Here is a 6,368-nt window from a genome sequence, read left to right as displayed (position 1 = left end):
AGCTCAAGGCCGTCGAAGTGCCTCTCCAGCCTCCTGACTTCTGCCATGTACGCCGCCATCTGCGGGTCCACGCACTATTATTCTTTTGATACTTGGTTGACTACCAGTTGAGAGTCACCTTTGACAAGCTGATGAGGACATCACTCTTTCGGATACACACACCGAGTATTCCTCCAACAATAGGTCCATTGACACGAGCTCGTGCACGTCAACTAAATCATGAGGTGAGCTCGTTCCTTAGTGTTCCTTTATATTTTGATGAGGATAGGATGCTACTGAATAATTGTGATGTATTGTTACTTAGGAACACGGGAGAAGAACAGCAAGGGAGCCCAAGCCAAGGTGGAGGTCCAATCAAGTTCGAGTCCGTTTCGGAGTCCAGGACCAGCCTGCACTAAAATTGTCGCCCAGGACGCATACAGACTCCATTTTCGACGTTCTACACATGGTTGGAAAGCTAAGGAGATATGCTTTCCAACGGGACTGGTCCCATGTCCAAATTCTTTCTGAGTCAACAGGAATCATCAAAACAAGTGGACGTCCAGAATCTGTCAGGGTGTTGCGCCACCATCTTTTGGGCCGTTGGGCCGTGTATCGTGTTGGAGTCTATTAGGGACGTGTCCAGGGGTCCTTGGCCGACCCTAGTCTTTTATATACAGTAGCCGCTGCCCTAATTAGGGTTGGGTTTTGCTTAGATATTGATCTACACACAGTTGTGAGATTTTCGCTCTTGTTCCGGACCGACTAGGCCGCCGCAAGTGTTTGTGGAACCCCGACTTCGAGTGCTTGAATTCAATTCGTAATATTTCAGATTGTATCTTCTACGTTCTTGCTTGTGTTCTCGGTATGCTTGCAGGGATTGAGCCTTCTTGGCGAGGTCAACCGTGCGACACGGTTGATAACCATTGAAGCTGTGGTGTAGTGATTGCAAGGGAGACGATCTATTCGAGTCGAAGCCTTTGGATCATCAATGTCGAGTTCTCCACCCACCGACTTATCGCTACCTATCGGAAGATCAGGCCAACATTACTCATCAACTGGTATCAGATTTTCAAGTTGCCCGTTAGGTAATTTCATTTTCCCCTTTAGATTTGTCTGTTTTTCATTACCTAGAGTCCAGAAAAAGCCAAAAAAAAATTCCGTCAATTTCCGCTGCCCTAGAACCCTTTGTGCCTTTGCATTTCTGTTTTCAGTAGCGCGTTGTTGAGTTCGTGTCCGTGGTCGAGTCTTGTTGCTGGTTTAGAGTTGTGTTCTTGGTCTTTAGTCAACGCTCTGTGCTGTTTTGATCACGCCGCTATCCCATCGCCACCATCCCCACCAACAAGTCGAGCTACCACATTACTCGATTTGCCACCGTGAGCTGCCTTGTGTTACTTTCCGCCACGCCAACCTTAGATAGATCGCAAGCCACCTTGTATCAATTGCCCTGCCACCGCTGCCCTCCTTGTTCCTCTCGCGTTCCACAAACAGTTGCGACGGCCTAGTCGGTCTGGAATAAGAGCGAAAATCTCACAATCTGTGTGTAGATCAATATCTAAGCAAAACTCAACCCTAATTGGGGTAGCGGCTACTGTATATAAGAGACTAGGGTCGGCCAAGGACACCTGGACGCGTCCCTAATGGACTCCAACACATTCACAGCCCAACGGGCCAAAAGATGGTGGCGCAGCACCCTGACAGATTCTGGATGTCCACTTGTTTTGACGATTTCTATTAACTCAAAAAGAATTTGGATATGAGACTAGTCCCGTTGGAAAGTCTATCTCCTTAGCTTTCCAACCATATATAGAACGTCGAAAACGGAGTCCGTATGCGTCCTGGGTGACAATTTTAGTGCAGCCTGGTCCTGGACTCCGAAACAGACTCGAACTTGATTGGACCTCCACCTTGGCTTGGGCGCCCTTGCTGGTCTTCTCCTGTGTTCCTAAGTAACAATACACCACAATTATTCAGTAGCATCCCATCCTTATCAAAATATAAAGGAACACTAAGGAACGAGCTCACCTCATGATTTAATTGACGTGCACGAGCTTGTGTCAATGGATCTATTATTGGAGGAATACTCAGTGTGTGTGTATCCGAAAGAGTGATGTCTTCATCATCCTGCCCCTCTTGAATTGGAGTCATCCTCGACGCAATGACATCTTCTTCTCCCAAGTAAGGCTTCAAATTTGAAATGTTAAATGTGGGACTAACCCTATAATCTGTAGGCAACTCAAGCTTATATGCATTATCATTGATCTTTTCCACAATTTTAAAAGGACCATCAGCTCGAGGCAGCAATTTAGACTTTCTCAAATCAGGAAATCTATCTTTGCGCAAATGTAACCACACAAAATCACCAATTTCAAAAGTAATATGTTTCCGACCTTAGCTACCATAAGTTCTATACTTCTCATTCATCTTTTCAATATTTTTCTTAGCCAACTCATGCATTTTTAGAATCAAATCAGCACGTGTCTTAGCATCAAAATTCAATTTCTCGGATGTTGGTAGAGGCAGTAAATCAATAGGGGCACGGGGATTAAAACCATACACTACCTGAAACGGACTTACCTTAGTGGTGGAGTGAACTGATCTGTTGTAAGTGAACTCAATATGTGGTAGACACTCTTCCCACGTCCTCAATTTTTTCTTCAAAACAGCCCGCAACATGGTGGATAATGTGCGGTTCACAACCCCCGTTTGTCCCGTCGGTTTGAGGGTGATATGTCGTCGAAAACAGCAGCTTTGTCCCAAGTTTATTCCAAAGTGACCTCCAAAAGTGGCTCAAAAATTTTGCATCACAATCCGAAATAATGGTGTTAGGCACTCCATGCAAGCGAATGATTTCCCTGAAAAACAAATCAGCTATGTTTGTAGCATCATCGCTCTTGTGACAAGGTATAAAATGTGCCATTTTTGAAAAACGATCCACAACGACAAATATACTATCCATCCCCCTCTTGGTCCTAGGCAATCCTAAAACAAAATCCATAGAAATATCCTCCTAAGGCACACTAGGAACAGGAAGAGACATATAAAGTCTATGTGGGTTCAAGCGAGACTTAGCTTTATTGCAAGTAGTGCAGCATGCCACGTAGCGCTCGACGTCGCGCCTCATCTTAGGCCAAAAGAAGTGAGCAGCCAGTACATCCTCGGTCTTCTTCACTCCAAAATGTCCCATCAAACCACCTCCATTCGCTTCCTGCAAGAACAATAGGCGAATAGAGCTAGCTGGGATGCATAGCTTGTTAGCATGGTATAGCAATCCATCATTCAGCACATATTTATTCCAAGTTCTTCCTTCTTTACAATGTTCAAAAGCATCTTTAAAGTCCAAATCAGTAGCATATAATCCTTTAATTGTTTCTAAACCAAAAATCTTATGATCGAGTTGGGACAACATGGTATAACGTCTAGATAACGCATCTGCAATAACATTATTTTTACCTTTCTTGTGTTTAATGATATAAGGAAATGACTCTATAAATTCAACCCATTTAGCATGACGTTTGTTCAGTTTGGCTTCGCTTCTAATATGTTTCAAAGCTTCATGATCAAAGTGAATAATAAACTCCTTGGGTCAAAGATAATGTTGCCATGTTTCTAAAACTCGCACTAAAGCATATAACTCCTTATCATAAGTCGAATAATTCAGAGATGGCCCATTCAATTTCTCACTAAAATAAGCAACGGGTTTACCTCCTTGTAGTAGCACTCCTCCAATTCCAATACCGCTAGCATCACATTCTAACTCAAAAGTCTTACCAAAGTCCGAAAGTTGGAGTAGAGGTGAATGCGTAAGCTTCTCTTTCAGCGTATTAAAAGCTTGTTCTTGTGCTGGCCCCCATTGGAACGGAACTTCTTTCTTTGTCAACTCATTGAATGGGGCAATAATGGTGCTGAAATCTCTCACAAAACGCCGATAGAACCCTGCAAGGCCATGAAAGCTTCTCACCTGTGTGATAGTCCCAGGGGTCGGCCAGCTCTTGATGGCTTCAATTTTAGCTTCATCCACTTCAATTCCCTGTGGAGTAACAACATAGCAAAGAAAAGCAACTCTATTCGTGCAAAAGGTGCACTTGTCAAGATTAGCAAACAAACGTGCCTCTCTCAAAGTAGTAAAAACAGCACGTAGATGAGCAATGTGTTCTTCATATGACTTGCTATAGATCAAAATATCATCAAAGTACACCACCACAAATTTTCCTATGAAAGCACGTAAAACCTCATTCATCAATCTCATGAAAGTGCTAGGTGCATTAGTTAAACCAAAAGGCATCACTAACCACTCATATATACCGAACTTAGTTTTGAAAGCAGTTTTCCATTCATCTCCCAATTTCATTCTTATTTGGTGGTAACCACTACGCAAGTCAATCTTTGTGAACATAATAGAACCACTCAACTCATCAAGCATGTCGTCTAGCCTAGGAATAGGGTGAAGATACCTTATTGTGATATTATTAATGACTCTACAATCAACACACATGCGCCATGTACCGTCTTTCTGATGAACCAAAAGAACAGGAACAGCACACGAACTAAGGCTCTCTCGTACGTACCCACGGTCCAACAGGTCTTGGACTTGTCGCTGAATTTTCTTAGTCTCCTCCGGATTGGTCCTATATGCAGCGCGGTTTGGCAAAGTCGCTTCCAGGATCAAATCTATTTGGTGCTCTATCCCTCTCAATGGTGGCAGCCCCGGGTGATGAGGACATCCCAGCCATCCGTAACCCGAGTGCATCGGTTACGCCGGCTGTGTCACTTACACCATCGGTTACGCCACAAGTTACACCAAGTCCAACTAAGGTTACACTTCAAGAGACAAGTGCAACACCGGTTACACCAAGCAAAGCCATGGATACACGCGCTCAAGCCTATGAAGGACCCGTTACACGCAGCCGTGCAAAGTTACTCCAACAAGAGGTGCATACTTTCCTCTTTCGGTTACACCTTGATATTGATGAGAATTATATACTGCCTAAATCGTGTACTCTTATGTTACTTAGGTTTACACAAGAGGCGACAATATCGGGTTACATCGAGGACGCTGAGGGTTACGCCAAGAACACCAAGGCGGCTGCTCCCGAGGAGAATGGGTTACGCGCCAAGACCCAATGTTACACAGCAACTGCTCCAACTTCCAAGGCAAAACTGTACCATCTCGGGAAGAGACGGGGGTCATAATATACATGGTTGGAAAGTGCTTCAAGTCTAGTTTCCAACGCAACTGACGGCACGTCATTTGGACTTCCGAGCTAGGAGTAATGGCCATTTTCGTGAAGACTGCGCAGAAGACCCCGAGACGCGCGGGAATTAAAGACCATCTCGGGAGTGCTTCACCTGTTGGCCTTCCACCTTCCCAACGTGGAGACTTCAGTTCATACTTATCTTAGAGACTTGTTACTAGTATAAATACCCCTATGTACTGCTGCAAAAGACAATTTAATTTTGATCATTTTGAATGAACACATAACCTGTATGGTTTGCAGCCGAGCTGCTGAGTGCCTTGCACACCCCTGTTCTTCCTTGTTCTTCCTGGACTTGTGAAGAGATCCCTCTGGGGTCCTCTACTTCGTGCTCTACGGTTTCCAGTACGGCTGCACCGTTTTGTGTGGATTAGTTCCGGTTTGTGGTTCTGCGGTCGTTCGGAGATCGAGTCGAAGTCTTCGCGGTTTCGGTGCCTCTCTCCCCGTCGCTTGGTCGCATCCAACCTTGGCAGGTATAAAGCTAGTTATCCTCCGCTGTTCGCAGCAAGTTATCTTGTGATTTCCAACCTACTGTCATGAAGATCGGGCCACCCCGAGGAGGTTTCCATCGGTACCTTGCTGTTGGTGATCTCCGACCCTTATCATGTGGTAATCAGAGCTATCGTTGTCACGGTAGGTTTTGTTATCACCTACTTATCTATCTATTCGTTTACCATCTACTACTGCTTTTATCCATCACATATATTTGTTTCGCCATATCCTACAGTCCACTAAAAAGCCAAAAAAAAAATCCTATAGCCATTTCGTGGTACTGTTACTTTGTGTTCGTTTCGTTCATCTTGTTGCTAGTCACCATCTTTGTTCTTCCGCCGTACTCTTGTTTAACTTTTATCCGCACTCCTCATATGTCATCGTGTGTTTGCTGAAAAAAAAAATCTGAAAAAAAAAGAGTGTGAAAAAAGTATAAAAAAAAAGAAGAAGAAAAAAAAAGAAAAAAAAAGCAAAGAGGGCTGTGGTGCACTGACAGCAGCATTTACACATCATTTGAACGGTTACACCACTTTGTTACAGTACCATAGCCTCCCTTGAACAGCCACCTATAGCTCCACAAAAAGCCGTAAACCGGACCTCTCGTTTCGTAATCCTTTCGACCGCTTAATCACAGCTGTGTTA

Source organism: Phragmites australis, chromosome 10 (assembly GCF_958298935.1).
Source record: "Phragmites australis chromosome 10, lpPhrAust1.1, whole genome shotgun sequence".
NCBI lineage: Eukaryota > Viridiplantae > Streptophyta > Magnoliopsida > Poales > Poaceae > Phragmites > Phragmites australis.
This window is presented reverse-complemented; position numbering follows the sequence as displayed.